Source organism: Schistocerca americana, chromosome 7, assembly GCF_021461395.2.
Source record: "Schistocerca americana isolate TAMUIC-IGC-003095 chromosome 7, iqSchAmer2.1, whole genome shotgun sequence".
NCBI lineage: Eukaryota > Metazoa > Arthropoda > Insecta > Orthoptera > Acrididae > Schistocerca > Schistocerca americana.
The window spans coordinates 352,482,789-352,500,187 of record NC_060125.1 but is presented as its reverse complement, the minus strand read 5'-3'; the positions used below and the strand labels follow the sequence as shown (position 1 = coordinate 352,500,187).

At 43.6% G+C, this 17,399-nt stretch overlaps 1 protein-coding gene across 1 annotated transcript in view; it reads left to right on the top strand.

Annotated features, from left to right (window-relative positions):
* Nucleotides 1–17,399, top strand: part of LOC124622317 (cardioacceleratory peptide receptor-like) — a 364,747-nt gene that overhangs the window by 57,752 nt on the left and 289,596 nt on the right. The window lies entirely within an intron of this gene.

Genomic DNA, 17,399 nt, shown 5'->3' with positions numbered 1-17,399 from the left:
CAGAGACGTCACTAGACCAGCCCAAAAATGTAAATGACCATGCATGAGCAGCGCCTGTTAGATGGAGGGCGTCCGACAGCCTATCAGTTCCAGTCATTCCACCAGGAAGGAAGTGTTGTCTGTAATTCAACCATGCCTAGACGGGCAACACGCCACTAAGGGCTCTCAACAAGGGAAGTGTCCAGGCGTCTATCTTTTCAACGATGATACCATGCAGCACGGTACAGATGGGCCCAATAACATGCCGAATGGACAGCTCAGGATTGGCATCATGTTCTCTTCGCCGATGAGTGTCGCATATGCCTTCAACCAGACCATAGTCAGAGACGCATTTGGAGGCAACCCTGTCAGGCTGAACTCCTTAGACACACTGTAAAGAGCGAGTGCAGCAAGGTGGAGGATCCCTGCTGTTTTGGGGTGGCATTATGTGGGACCGACGTACGCCGCTGGTAGACATGGAAGGCGCCGTAAGGGCGTTAGGTAAATGTCATCCTGCGACCGATAGTGCAACCATATCGGCAGCATATTGGCGAGGTATTCGTCTTCATGGACGACAATTCGCGCCCCCGTCGTGCATATCTTGTGAATGGCTTGCTTCAAGATAACGAAATCACTCGACTAGAGTTGCCAGCATGTTCTCTAGATGTTCCCCATCGAACATGCCTGTGATAGACTGAAGAGGACTGCTTATGGACGACGTGACCCACCAACTATTCCGAGATATGTACGCCGAATCGCCGTTGAGGAGTGGGACAATCTGGACCAACAGTGCCTTGATGAACTTGTGGATAGTATGCCCCGACGAATACACGCACGTGTTGTTGGATATTAGAGGTACCGGTGTTTACAGTAATCTGGACCACCACAGCTGAAAGTCTCATTGTATGGTGGTACAACATGCAATGTGTGTGGTTTTCATGAGCAATAGAAAGGGCGGAAATGATGTTTATGTTGATCTCTATTCCAATTTTCTGTACAGGTTCCGGAACTCTCGGAACCGAGGTGATGCAAAACTTTTTTTGATGTGTGTACTTGACAGTGACACATTGTGTGGAAGTTACCTTTGTCCTTCAATTTTAAACATCACTTAACATTCGAACAAGACCATTACGCTGCCACCAATCACTTCCACCGGTACGGAACATGAGATTAAGTTCAGAGCATTTAGGAGTGCATATGGAGGCAATGCACAGCCATTATTTCCTCCTTCAGTAAGGGAATGCAATAGGAACGATAATCGATAACATTATCACGACGTTCCCTCCCCATGGGGAGTGTATTTTCTTATGAAGTATTTATGTAGATATTCGACGGTCACCCAGAAAGTGTTCCCACTTTTTTCCTTTAGCTTTTGTTTATTCCACACAGTGAAAATTACACACATAAAACAATCGTGTTTTTTTTCTATTCCCTATTTTTCGCGTGAAGTCTGCCTACTGCAAGGAACAAGGGCGTGCATGCCCTGTCGGTAGCAGTCCTAGTTGTGGTCACAAATTTTTTCTTAACTCTATGGATGACCTCCTTGTCGTTCTCATGAAGTCTTTTTAACGAAGTCCGTGCTACATTGTTCAGGGCTGTAGGGTGGACTGGATAACACTGCCAGTTTCGTGGTATGTCCAGACGTCCGAGCGTTATCGTGTTGAATCCTAACTTCTCCTGAGTTATTATGGCGCCGAAGTCACCCGAAATACTTCCTGAGTGTGATCAATGTGTTCACGTATGCCTCCTATTTAATGGTACTGTCATCTGGCATCACATCAGCGAGAATCAGACCTGATATTCCTAAGAGAGAGTCATCATCATCTTATAGGCAGAAGCAGCTGCTTGGAGTGCTTTCTTCTGTGGAGAGTGATAATGAGGCCAGTGCATCGATTGTCTTTCGTTCGGGCTCAAACTGCAAACTGCTGAACCTATCATCAACTGTCATAGTCAAGGACAAGCTGGTCTCCCCCTCAACTTCAGTAGGTTGCAATACCTCTAATGTGGGATTAGGGTTCCATCGTAAGACAGCGTGGAACCCACCTTGCTCACACTTTTGAGTATCCAAGAGAGCAGCTAATTGCATCAAATGGTTCAAATGGCTCTGAGCACTATGGGACTTAACTGCTGTGGTCATCAGTCCCCTAGAACTTTTATTTTTGGTCATCAGTCTACTGACTGGTTTGATGCGGCCCGCCACGAATTCCTTTCCTGTGCTAACCTCTTCATCTCAGAGTAGCACTTGCAACCTGCGTCCTCAATTATTTGCTTGACGTATTCCAATCTCTGTCTTCCTCTACAGTTTTTGCCCTCTACAGCTCCCTCTAGTACCATGGAAGTCATTCCCTCGTGTCTTAGCAGATGTCGTATCATCCTGTCCCTTCTCCTTATCAGTGTTTTCCACATATTCCTTTCCTCTCCGATTCTGCGTAGAACCTCCTCATTCCTTACCTTATCAGTCCACCTAATTTTCAACATTCGTCTATAGCACCACACCTCAAATGCTTCGATTCTCTTCTGTTCCGGTTTTCCCACAGTCCATGTTTCACTACCATACAATGCTGTACTCCAGACGTACATCCTCAGAAATTTCTTCCTCAAGTGAAGGCCGGTATTTGATATTAGCAGACTTCTCTTGGCCAGAAATGCCTTTTTTGCCGTAGCGAGTCTGCTTTTGATGTCCTCCTTGCTCCGTCCGTCATTGGTTATTTTACTGCCTAGGTAGCAGAATTCCTTAACTTCATTGACTTCGTGACCATCAATCCTGATGTTTTTCTCGCTGTTCTCATTTCTACTACTTCTCATTATCTTCGTCTTTCTCCGATTTACTCTCAAACCATACTGTGTCCTCATTAGACTGTTCATTCCGTTCAGCAGATCATTTAATTCTTCTTCAATTTCACTGAGGATAGCAATGTCATCAGCGAATCGTATCATTGATATCCGTTCACTTTGTATTTTAATTCCACTCCTGAACCTTTCTTTTATTTCCATCATTGCTTCCTCGATGTACAGATTGAAGAGTAGGGGCGAAAGGCTACTGCCTTGTCTTACACCCTTCTTAATACGAGCACTTCGTTCTTGATCGTCCACTCTTATTATTCCCTCTTGGTTGTTGTACATATTGTATATGACCCGTCTCTCCCTATAGCTTACCCCTACTTTCTTCAGAATCTCGAACAGCTTGCACCATTTTATATTGTCGAACGCTTTTTCCAGGTCGACAAATCCTATGAAAGTGTCCTGATTTTTCTTTAGCCTTGCTTCCATTATTAGCCGTAACGTCACAATTGCCTCTCTCGTCCCTTTACTTTTCCTAAAGCCAAACTGATCGTCACCTAGCGCATTCTCAATTTTCTTTTCCATTCTTCTGTATATTATTCTTGTAAGCAGCTTCGATGCATGAGCTGTTAAGCTGATTGTGCGATAATTCTCGCACTTGTCTGCTCTTGCCGTCTTCGGAATTGTGTGGATGATGCTTTTCCGAAAGTCAGATGGTATATCGCCAGACTCATATATTCTACACACCAACGTGAATAGTCGTTTTGTTGCCACTTCCCCCAATGATTTTAGAAATGCTGATGGAATGTTATCTATCCCTTCTGCCTCATTTGACCGTCAGTCCTCCAAAGCTCTTTTAAATTCCGATTCTAATACTGGATCCCCTATCTCTTCTAAATCGACTCCTGTTTCTTCTTCTATCACATCAGACACATCTTCACCCTCATAGAGGCTTTCAATGTATTCTTTCCACCTATCTGCTCTCTCTTCTGCATTTAATAGTGGAATTCCCGTTGCACTCTTAATGTTACCACCGTTGCTTTTAATGTCACCAAAGGTTGTTTGGACTTTCCTGTACACTGAGTCTGTCCTTCCGACAATCATATCTTTTTCGATGTATTCACATTTTATCTGCAGCCATTTCGTCTTAGCTTCCCTGCACTTCCTATTTATTTCATTCCTCAGCGACTTGTATTTCTGTATTCCTGATTTTCTCGGAACATGTTTGTACTTCCTCCTTTCATCAATCAACTGAAGTATTTCTTCTGGTTTCTTCGCAGCTACCTTCTTTGTACCTATGTTTTCCTTCCCAACTTCTGTGATGGCCCTTTTTAGAGATGTCCATTCCTCTTCAACTGTACTGCCTACTGCGGTATTCCTTATTGCTGTATCTATAGCGTTAGAGAACTTCAAACGTATCTCGTCATTCCTTACTACTTCCGTATCCCACTTCTTTGCGTATTGATTCTTCCTGACTAATGTCATGAACTTCAGCCTACTCTTCATCACTACTATATTGTTATCTGAGTCTATATCTGCTCCTGGGTACGCCTTACAATCCAGTATCTGATTTCGGAATCCTCGTCTGACTATGATGTAATCTAATTGAAATCTTCCCGTATCTCCCGGCCTTTTACAAGCATACCTCCTCCTCTTGTGATTATTGAACAGGGCATTCGCTATTACTAGAAACTTGTTACAGAACTCAATTAGTGTTTCTCCTCTTTCATTCCTTGTCCCAAGCCCATATTCTCCTGTCACCTTTTCTTCTACTCCTTCCCCTACAACTGCATTCCAGTCGCCCATGACTATTAGATTTTCGTCCCCCTTTACATACTGCATTACCCTTTCAATATCCTCATACACTTTCTCTATCTGTTCATGTTCAGCTTGCGACGTCGGCATGTATACCTGAACTATCGTTGTCGGTGTTGGTCTGCTGTCGATTCTGATTAGAACAACCCGGTCACTGAACTGTTCACAGTAACACACCCTCTGCCCTACCTTCCTATTCATAACGAATCCTACACCTGTTATACCATTTTCTGCTGCTGTTGATATTACCCGATACTCATCTGACCAGAAATCCTGGTCTTCCTTCCACTTCACATCACTGACATCTACTATACCTAGGTTGAGCCTTTGCATTTCCCTTTTCGGATTTTCTAGTTTCCCTACCACGTACAAGCTTGTGACATTCCACGCCCCGACTCGTAGAACGTTATCCTTTCGTTGATTATTCAATCTTTTTCTCATGGTAACCTCCCTCTTGGCAGTCCCCTCCCGGAGATCCGAATGGGGGACTATTTCGGAATCTTTTGCCAATGGATAGATCATCATGACACTTCTTCAATTACAGGCCACATGTCCTGTGGATACACGTTACATGTCTTTAATGCAGTGGTTTCCATTGCCTTCTGCATCCTCATGTCGTTGATCATTGCTGATTCTTCCGCCTTTAGGGGCAGTTTCCCACCCCAAGGACAAAAGAGTGCCCTGAACCTCTATGCGCTCCTCCGCCCTCTTTGACAAGGCCGTTGGGAGAATGAGGCTGACTTATTATGCTGGAAGTCTTCGGCCGCCAATGCTGATTATTTATCAAAATTTAGGCAGTGGCGGGGTTCGAACCCGGGACCGAAGAGGTTTTGAGTATGAATCAAAGACGCTACCCCTTTTTTTTTTTTTTTTTTTTTTTTTTTTTTTTTTTTTTTTTTTTTTTTTACTCTCATTTTGTTCGCTTTTGTTCGTTGCATCTGCTCGGGGCGGACGTCGTAAGACGTCAATTGAAGTTCGTTGTTGATCGATTAACTCAGTTTTTTATTACAGAGGGCAGCTAACCCTCTGGCCGAACACGCTGAGCTACCGTGCCGGCGCCCCTAGACCACAGGTAAAACTTAGAATGACTTAAACCTAACTAACCTAAGGACATCACACACATCAATGCCCGAGGCAGGATTCGAACCTGCCACCGTAGTGGTCACGCGGTTCAAGACTGAAGTGCCTAGAACCGCTCGGCCACCATGGCCGGCGCTAATTGCATCCACACTTCCTTTGCTGACTGACAGTGGCAGCGCCATGACAACATGTAATGCGTCGAATCTCGCGAATGAGGACATGCTGCAACATATCAGGTGTGGCGGCCGTGGACGATGTCCCCGCTCGCTGCATATCACGGAGCTGTGCTGAACCGCCTTCTGATGTGCTCACCCTCTGGGGCCAGCGATCAACTCCACCTTCTCGACCACAGATGCTCTACAGCATGCACACAAACATTTGTAAACGTTCCCGCACTTTTCTTCCCCGCAGTGAGACACTCAGTGACAAAACGCTGCTTGTAAGGCACAGCTGTTGCTGCAGCTGTGCCATATGTCGGAGGAAATGGCAATTTTGTGCGCACGTTCGCGAAATTTCAAAGAGTTCATACCTAATCCTTCGCATTTGCAAGTTATCGGCTGAGAAAATGACTTGTGTGGCACTACTTTCTGGCTGATCGTTGTATATTTTCTCGGTCATCACTTGCAAGAATACATGGTGAAAGCATAAGGCCATTGTCTCTTTTCTGTAACCTCAATATGTGTGAGAGGATAAGCTCTAACCTACGTTTCTTCTCTTTAACTCTTCACTACATCCGTGAGGTAACTTATTATCCCACAGGTCGCTCTTCTGTTGACAATTCACTTCCAATTGCAATGTTACCTCCCGGCTTGTATGTGATCTTAGTACCTGTTGTCGATCTGTATTACGTGGGAGCGTGATAGCCACCGATAATTACTTCCGTAGGTACGTACCAGTTGGTATAGAAATCTATCCCATCGTGTTGATTTTGACAGAATGGAGCGCCATTTGAACGATGATGAAATTTAGGAGTAATTTTTAGCTACTGAAAATGTTCATTCATCGGATGTACCAGATTCTTCTGAATATGAAGTCGAAATTAGTAACGATGAAACAGAAATATCTCATCATGAAACTGATATTGAAATGGAGGAGAATCTTTGCAAAGAAAACCAAGAAACAGTATGACACTCAGCCTATTCTGTATGGAAAAAAATCGTTGTAAAGCAGAACAGGTAGATGGTATATCGTGATTTCATAAAACAGTTTAGGTTGGCATTGATCAAAGAAAATATGAAACAGGAAAATCTCAGGAATAGAGAAATCCCAGAAATTTTTCTAGGCACTTCCAGACTGCACGTCACAAATTTCTTTGCAAAAATTTTGAAAATGATAGCACTGTCGACGAATCTAATGTGCAAGTCCAAGTGGTATCAAATCGGCCAAAAACGTCAAAAGTGTCACGATGCTACATATGTTGACGCTTTAAAGGTACTATGACTACCATAACATGTTCTAAATGCCAACAATGGGCGTGTGAAATTCATTTCATTGCCAGAAAGTTCCTGACTGTGCCGAACGAAGGTAAGTGCTTAGGTGATTCGTTCATGCATTTATTTACTTTTTGATTTATAGTTTAGGTAATTGATCATGATTTGACCGCTAAACGTTTTTCTGAACGTTTTGAAGTTGATTTTGCTTGTTTTGTAATTCCATGAATTCTGTTTAAGAGGCCAGTGTTAGTGCAAGAGGCTTAATTGTTGGTAAGATCTTGTTTCTTTTTTTTAATTAAACATTGATTTTTCATACATAGAAGCCATTTTATCGATTCTTTAACCACAGTTTAGAGTGACGTAGAAGTAAATGAGTTTCTGATGGGATTTTGTTTTTGGGCTCGAAAACGCTCCACCAAGTTACTAACGTCAGTGTAATTGTGAATGTAGTTAAGGGTGAATAAAAGAAAGTGAAGATGGGTAGTGTAAAGATATTCTATGACAGCGACCAAGGAAGAAATAGCTAAGTTAAACTACCTGTGTATTGTGTCCAAGCAATGTATTGACATTTGTGTGCTCCATTCCGCCCCTAAAGGATTCAGGATATTAAAGTTTTCTGTTGCGACGTATGAGGTAACAATAACGCAAGCTGTCTTTCGGGTAGGGTCGAAAATTGATGCGGTTTACAACTGTGCGTAGAACTACGCTCTTGGTGTGACACAAAATATACCGTTGCCGTCGCAAGTTTAGGGAATGGGTGGAGTAAGTGCGGAGGATAATGAGAGGCGACAGCACCAAGCAGATGGGCGGCTTCTCGACTCAGATGTCGCTGCGTGTACAGAAAGCTCGTTTAGGCCTGTTAGCAAACTTGGATGGTATTTCAGCGAGAGGATCTGTTTTCACGTTCAGGAACCATCTGCAAGGACAAATGTGAAGCTGTCTACGTAGGCAGTGTTAATGTTTCGCAGCATGCAGTCCGCAAGAGGCCGGCAACTGTAGTATCCAGATTTTTCATCTGGCGATGAATGACAACGAGACTTTGGCTGCTGTCATTGGCAACAGCAGGGTACTAGATTCTCCCGAAACAGGAATTTTACAACTTTTCCATAGCTAATAGCTCCAGCGATACCACATCGAGCAGCCACTACCCTCTAGACGCCACTCCTTTCTTCGTGAGAGTCTAGAGCGGGCTTGTTGAAAATTTGACAGTATAGTTAGCAGATGCCCACAGAAAGGCACTTTTATCTACTTGGAAAGCACTTCCGACTCTTCTACTACCCCCCCCCCCCCCCCCCCAGCCCCGTGTTTTGCTATGCCATCCTCCACAATGTATCACGTATTTACTGGTCAACTTTGCCAAAGGGCCTTGCCACAGTGACAACACCGGTTCTCGTCAGATGACCGAAATTAAACGCTGTCGGGTTTGGTGGCTACCACTTGGATGGGTGACCGTATGGGTCTGCCGAGCGCTGTTGGCAGACTGGGTGCGCTCAGCTCTTGTCAGGCCAACTGAGGAGCCGCTTGATCGAGAAGTTACGGCTCTAGCCACCAAAGCTGACAATGGCCGGGAGAGGCGAGTGTTCACCATATATCGCTCACCATATCCGCATCCAATGGCGCCTAACGGCGAAGCATGACACGGCGGTCGGTCAGTACCGTTGAGCCTTCTGAGACACGTTAGGATACAATTTTAACTCTTGTTAGCTCCTTAAACTTGATACACGGGTATACTATCATCGTTTATACTATTTAAAGTTACCGCCACTGTTTCTCGGCACTATACAGGGTGATTCAAAAAGAATACCACAACTTTAAAAATGTGTATTTAATGAAAGAAACATAATATAACCTTCTGTTATACATCATTACAAAGAGTATTTAAAAAGGTTTTTTTTCACTCAAAAACAAGTTCAGAGATGTTCAATATGGCCCCCTCCAGACACACGAACAATATCAACCCGATACTCCAACTCGTTCCACACTCTCTGTAGCATATCAGGCGTAACAGTTTGGATAGCTGCTGTTATTTCTCGTTTCAAATCATCAATGGTGGCTGGGAGAGGTGACCGAAACACCATATCCTTAACATACCCCCATAAGAAAAAATCGCAGGGGGTACGATCAGGGCTTCTTGGAGGCCAGTGATGAAGTGCTCTGTCACGGGCTGCCTGGCGGCCGATCCATCGCCTCGGGTAGTTGACGTTCAGGTAGTTACGGACAGATAAGTGCCAATGTGGTGGCGCTCCATCCTGCTGACAAATGAATTGTTGTGCTTTTGTTCGAGCTGAGGGAACAGCCAATTCTCTTACATCTCCAGATACTGTAGTCCAGTTACAGAAGCACCTTCGAAGAAAAAGGGACCAAAAACTTTACTGGCTGAAATGGCGAACAAATGTACAACTAAATGAAACTTTATAGCTCCCTTAATTCGCCGACAGATAGTGCTTAGCTCTGCCTTTTGTCGTTGCAGAGTTTTAAATTCCTAAAGTTGTGGTATTCTTTTTGAATCACCCTGTATACCATCCCTCACATATTTCCTTTCAATAACTTAATAAAACAAGATTTTGTTTTACCTATATTTCATGTATTTAAACGGTCCAGGCACCATCTCTCAAAAGCCTGAATAAGCACTTTCTGCGTCACGGGCATGCGTACTGCGTAGCCATATACGCTATAGCGTTTGCTGAATGGGCATTTAGGAGGCACTGTTGCTAGCCCCATGGTTTCTCTGGGCGGTCAGTTGCTCTACAGTTGCACGTCTGTTCGCCCGTACACGTCTACCCAGCCGTCATTCACGCCTGCCATCTGTAGACCATGGTGCACCACAATTGTCTCGGAGTCGGTTTTGAATAGCGCCATTTTGCCATGCACAAGTATACTTTAACCACATAGGCACGCGAATAGTTGAAAAACTTATCCGTTTTGGAAATGTTACAACCCTTGGCTGAAAAGCCAATGATCGTGTCGTTTCCACTCCGTTTCCGCATTACGACAATGACTGCAATTTGTTTTCCTCCACGTCCCCGGTACGATTTATGTATCCTTCACAATTAGAGCTGCCACCTGCATCTGTGAGTGGTTACTGTACGTTAACATCGAACATATGCGGTGGTCACATTACTGTGTCTGGACCGTGTATTACAGTAGATTTTTTTTGCGTAACTGTATGTCTTTACTTAATCATATGATGTATATATTTGTCAAACATTTATGCAATAGAAGCATCTGAAGGTTATACGTGATAAACATGTGCTTCTTGCCGGAACTGCGGCACAGTTCGCTATAAACAGAATTGCTTCCACATTACGTTTATTCCGGAACTCTAGAGTAGTTTGCTTTGTGTTTATACAATATACCCAATAAACTATGCCAAGCTAGCATAGTACTATGACGATGCCACTTAATTTTAGGATAATTAAGGGCTTCTTTTGTTTTATAGAGGTATGATTCATCAACAGCTAAGTTCGTGTTTTATGTACGTATCAAATGAGTAGTTCTTTATCTTTCTTTCTTTGGGCCTCTGTCCCATGTCACGTGGGGTCGGCTGTGTTACTATTGATTTAGCAGTTTTAGTTGCAGAGGGTGACCTGATGCCCTGCCTGCCACCACCCCGTTTCTCCCCCATCCCCAGGACGGAATTAGTGTACCCCAGCTGTCTGCGTCTAGTGTAAGCGATGGAATAGTGCGAACGTTTTCAAACGTCTGCGAGTCGTGTAAGTGAGGCGGAACGTGGGGACCAGCCCTGTATTCACCTAGTGGGATGTGGAAAACAGCCTAAAAACCGCATCCAGCCTGGCTGGCATACCGGCCCTCGTCGTTAATCCGCCGGGCGGATTCGCTCTCGGCTACCCTGGCGGGTGAGTACTTCTTGATCTATACATATTAAATATTGAAGGGTTTGTCGCGTTTCTTATGTAGGAATGTAGAGGTTATTTCAGGAAGTACTGTGGGGATTTTGATAATTATTGGCACTACACCAAACAATTCGTCTGGCCATAGATACTTAATGCTACTTGGGGAGTGGTGAGGGGGTCATTAGTTATTTTGAAAACTCTGAGTACTTTGCACAACGTGTGTGCTCAATCTGCTTCTACTACAGCTAGCGAAACAACAATGTCATGGCGTTAAATTTGGCCACGGTATATAATGGACAACCCGCCACAGTAAATCACTGCTTGGTAGTCCACCAATTTTTCTTTATCCTATCCATCCAAGAAAGCTACGGGACAAGTTAAAGGGGTCGTAATGGCAATCAGATCTGCTTTTCACAAAAATTTTATTTATTCTAAAATTCGACAGCGTGAGTCAAAAAGTTATTTGTCTTCAGCAGCCTTTTTTAGTTTTTCCTTGCGTGAAACAACGATTACTTACAATAACTCTGCTCTTAGCGGAATCTCGTTATTGTGTTAAATTGAGGACGTATTCAGCCAACGTTGACAATGAAAGATACAATAAATGTCTTTTTCGCACACCACGTGTACACCCGCCACGTGATCTACTCCGGTTCAAAGCGTGGTGCGGGCTGTGTCAATGTAAGTGGAACAATGCGAAGGTACCGATGTACTGACTTTGGAGCAGCGGGTATTTGTTGCGGAAAGTTATGTGACAACAAGGTCGTCGAAACGGTGTGGTCAGTTGTTTGCTGAGAAGCTTAATTGCGTCAATGTGCCAGAAAAGAGTGCCATGCAACGTTTGGTCCGTAAATGGCATCAGAGAGGATCTGCTCTGAACAAGTCAAAAAAACATTCCGACAAGTGCCCGCACACAAGAAAACGTGGCTGCAGTCCACCAGAAAATTGTGTCGCGTCCTACTAAATCAACCTGTCACCTATCGCAAGAGAACTGCATATTACGTCGACCGTGTGAAATAATACTCCATCTGGACCCCCACATGCATCCTCAACAAGTGTCTATTGTTTATCCATTAAAGCCAACAGATGCTCCTCAACGCCTCCAGTTTCGTGACATAACAATGGCTGACCTTGGACATGGATCTGTTCTTCATGTCTGATGAAACCTGGTTTCAACTCAGTGGCTATGTTAACTCACAGATTCACAGGTTATGGGTAGCAAAGAATCCGTGTCACTTCCACGAAACACCATTGCACCATCAGAATGTTGGGGTTTGGTGTGCAGAGCCTGCGCCGACCGGGGTGGCCAAGCGGTCCTAGGCGCTACAGTCTGGAACCGCGCGACCGCTACGGCCGCAGGTTGGATTCCTGCCTCGGGCATGGATGTGTGTGATGTCGTTAGGTTAGTTAGGTTTAAGTAGTTCTAAGTTTTAGGGGACTGATGACCACTGCACTTAAGTCCCATAGTGCTCAGTGACATTTGAACCTGTTTTTTGCAGTGCCTGCACGCTGCATTATTGGTCCCATCTTTTAATAACCGCTAAAGTCAGGTCAGTACCGTATTTTCTTTCCTCTGCTGTGTTTCTTCCTATCCTCGAACTCTGTTCTTCGGACCAATTTTATTTGGCCCACGCAGTACAATATGTACAAGAATCAAGGGGGAACAAGAGAGTTGGTTCAAATGTCACTGAGCACTATGGGACTTAAGTGCAGTGGTCATCAGTCCCCTAGCACTTAGAACTACTTAAACCTAACTGACCTAAGGACATCACACACATCCATGCCCGAGGCAGGATTCGAACCTGCGACCGTAGCGGTCGCGCGGTTCCAGACTGTAGCGCCTAGAACCGCTCGGCCACTCTGGCCGGCGAATAAGAGAGTGAAAGACCAAGATCTAAGTGCTCGGATAAAAAAGGGTCTAAGACAAATAAGCAGTCTCTCGCCCCTACTATTCAATCACATCGATGAAGCAGTGAAGAAAATAAACTGAAGTTTCAAGAGTGGCATTAAAATTCTGGGTGAAAGGATTTCGATGATAAGATTCACTGATTACATTGCTATCCTCACTGAATGGGAAGGATATTTACAGGATCTGTAGAATGCAAAGGACAATATAATGAACACAGATTATGGATTGATCTTAAACCGAAAAAAGACAGAAAAGAAGAAAGGAGCATGCGGAAATCACAGACGAGAAGATGGGACAGAATGACAAGAGATGTGTTAAGACATCACGGAATAACTTTCATGATTCTAGAGAGTGCTGTAGAGGTTAAAAATTGTAGATAAAGACGGAGACTGGAAGATATACACCAACTAATTCAGGACGTAGGCACATGAAAAGTTTGGCAAAGAGAGGCATTCATGCCGCGCAGCATCAATCCAGTCATTGGAAGCCATTTAAGCTAAGGAACAATTTATAACATGAAGTAAAGAAATACGAGAGAAATGATATCTACAAAATCTATTGTAACACGTGCAACGCGAAATACATAGACCAAACTAAAAAATATGTGTGAAATCTTATGGGACTTGACTGCTAAGATCATCAGGCCCTACGCTTACACACTACTTAACCTAAATTATCTTAAGGAGAAACACACACACCCATGCCCGAGGGAGGACTCGAACCTCCGCCGGGACCAGCCGCACAGTCCATGACTGCAGTACACCAAACTAGTAGCTCCTTTAACGTAAGGTACAAAGAACAAAGACACGCTTTCCGTTTCAACAGTTTCGCGAAGATAGCCATAGGTGTGCAAATTCACGAATCCGGCAACTCCATGCTGGGATTTGATGAATATTTCGCAATTTCGCATATACAACATAAAGAAACTGCATCTACTCGGTCAGTTAGAGATTACAACACATACCGTGGTAAATCCTAATACACCGAATGAATAGCTTACAGATGGCACAAATAACTTTTCCAGAAACTTTGCAGAGAGTTTTCAACATCTCTATTTACAGCAGACGATTAGATTTCGGTCCATGACGGAATTTGAATCTCCGGGCTATCTGGCTTGGTTATACATCATCTTTTTTTCTTCGATATCTCCCTGATTTCATGTTTACATTCATGGAGAGCTCATCGGCACTGCTCTGTGTTTGTCTGCAGGATGTGACTTTCAGGAAGATACATAGGTTGCGCATGCACAGGCCTGTTTTTGTAACGCAGCAAGTATCTATGGTCGACATTCGTCATTCCATTTTGATGTATTTCATCAGTTGAGGGTGATATTGACGTACACGTTAGAAAGGTACGTCTGCTAGAGAAGGTTATTTTGTTATTTTTATTGCTGTTCTTTATGTTTTATACCAGTCTTCCTTAGAGGTTTCTTGTACGATAATTCTGAAGATGAAGGCTTAACCTTCGAAATGAATAAATTTTCCTTTGCTTTAAACTATAAATAGGTGTTTGAGCCTAAAGGCTCAGACAGAAGAGACTATTCTCTCAATGCGACAGACGATTACCGTCGTTGACTAATTAGAAATGTTCCCACAGCTTTCCTAAGACGCGCTGGAAAATTTAATGAACGGGGCTTATGCATTGTATAACTTTCCACTGAGTTATCAAGATCTCTCATCGCTGAATATTTAGTAGTCCTTATATCGGCACATTAACTCTCTAGAGATAGAAAACAGGTGCCTAATTTTGAATGGGAAATGAATTTGGGGTGCCTTCCGTCTAAATAGTTTACTATACAAACTGTAATTGAAAAGAGAATTAATGAGTCAAATTTATGAAGTTTGTTTAACACGACTCTTAAACTAACGACTTTTTTCAAATGCTCACTCTGATACCAGTCCCAGGCAAGCCTGAAACAGTGATTCGACAGCCCTCTTAAGAAACAGCAGCATATTTGTCCCTTTCGTTTTATTGCTGAAATTTCCCATTCAGTTAACTAAGTAATGAGCTCTCTAAGAAGACGTTGCAGTTCTTTGCGTGAGGGTGTTTCTATTGATAATGTCCAATATTGTATAACTGGCCATTTCCTTCTTTACACAGCAACTAAACGGAAGATTCTGTATATGAACCCATGCCTGCGTGCTATTACTTATGTCCAGTATACTCATCAGTTGCAGATATTGTCTGTAAGTCATGTAAAAATACTTGTGGACATTAATCTCACTGTTCCTGCGTGTTCTGGAACTGAACTGGTGATTCTAATGAGCTGATTTAACAGCTGTAAAACTGGAGACACCCATGATGTCGTGCTCTAACATTTCATCGATCATTTTCAAGTGTTCTTTGGCATGAAGAAGACAAGCGCGTATTAAAGCAGACTGGGGCGTCAGAAGCTACACCACAGTCGGCAGCGTCCATCGTAGGTCATAAGGTCACACTGCATTTAACCCCGTCATGTGACTATATTGACGCCGGCCGTTGTGGCCGAGCAGTTCTAGGCGCTTCATTCTGGAACCGCGCGATTGCTAAGGTCGCAGGTTCGAATCCTGCCTCGGACATGGCTGTGTGTGATGTCCTTAGGTTAGTTAGGTTTAAGTAGTTCTGAGTCTAGGGGACTGATGACATCAGATGCCAAGTCCCACAGGGCTCAGAGCCATTTGAACCATTCTGACTATATTGTATGCTACACGACTTTTATTAGTGTACTCCACCGTTATGTCATAAGAGTAGGCGCTGCGAGAACGTTCAACAACTGAAGTTCATGAGACATCGATATACGGCCATATATAATGCACAGTTGGCTTGTATATACAGCCCCTTAAATAGTTGCGTTCTCGGAAATTATGGTGATATTTATTAGACATCGCATAATAATCATTTCCCGATTTATATGTTGAAGAGAGCCACGAATACCTGGTGTGAAAAGTGAGCACTCTCTCAGAGATTTACTACTGGAAAGAATAGATACTAATTGAACTCGGGTAGCCTTCACAGACGATTGTTAGCGCGCCTACAGAAACTGACGATGTTGCCCACGCATCCATAATGATCTCCCACAATGTAATGTGCACGAAATACACAAGCAACGAATCTGACCGTGGTTGTCGAGGTTTAAAAATGACGTATTGATTAGACACTTTAATCCCTGACAGAGATTCATGTGAAGGTTGGTAATCGTACACATTTAATCGTACATATTTAATCCACTTTCCGTTCTTTCTAGCTACAGAGGAACTGTAAAGCAGATTCCGGGTGCAGAGAAACGGTAGGAAGAAAATTTGTGTCCGCTGATCGCTTATAGTTGCAGTCGCTATGCGGGCTTCTCTCGGAACTTTTCCTCGTTTAAAGTTTTTAAAATATCATATCGTCGAAATAACGAGGAACTTAACCGGATGAACTCAACGTAAGTAATAAGTGCATCACAAAACTGTACCAAAATCTCATCTCTCGAGTTAACAGTTTTTTTGGCGGGCGAGATAGGAGAGGTTCAGACGTACAGCTCCTCATTGCTAGACTTCGTGTTACTTTCCTGCGTTAAGCCGAAAAACTCTTCGCGGTTTATCACTGAGTGAAGACGTGTGACGCACGGGTGGAGACCCACCTACCAGTTATGAGCGTTAAGCTCTGTGGCCCCCTATCAAAGCAGGTAGATATCCAACAGGTAACCTTCCGCACGACTGTAGTACGGTGCATAGGTTACTTAGATGTGACGAAACTTGATTTGACTGATGCACTTTTCAAGTGTTCTCGAGTAATAGAGGTCCACAGTTTGACAAACATGTTGAGTAACACACGAAAACGTCACCGTCGAGCGGTGGCGTTAGCACAAACGGTTGGTAATGATAATCATTGTGGTACCGTATATTCGTGGCGAGATATAATCGTGGTATAGTAGGGAATCGCTATGAAATGAACATGTTGTTACTGTTTCAATCACACGCGTATCGGAAATATAGTGTACGAGGGATATTCAATAAAGACTGGAACAATGGTCATGCAACAATTTGTTCTAGAATATCATTCATGCATACCTTTGTCCTCTGAAAATACTTCTCGTCCCTGAGCAACACGTTTGTCCCACCTCCTTTGCCGTTCCTGGAAGACATGCAGGAAGTCATTCCTTTTCATTCTCTTGGGGGTCTCCTCCAAATCTTTCACTATGAGGCGAATAGGGTACCGCAGAGATGCGTTTTTGTGCCAAGAACCCGACACTAACATCAGCTACACCTGGCCTGGCTTTTTCTTAATGAAGCTTCCATTGTTCATTGAGATTCCTTAAGTGTCAGGGGATGTGATCCTTCAACAGTCTCTTAAGGACGTACCAACGCCAGTCTGTATTTGCTAAGGAGTAATCAGTTGTGGTATCCACCGTGTACACACCGTACATATTTGCAATTTTTTTTAACTTTTTGTGTGCTCCCACATGATACACCAAGGTGGTGTGGCAGCTATCTCACACAGAGACGTGAGTCATCATAAATAATGGCGACTGCTGTATTTCTTTTTGTTTCAGTTATGGCAGTAACAGGTGTACCTGCCACTCCATGCAAT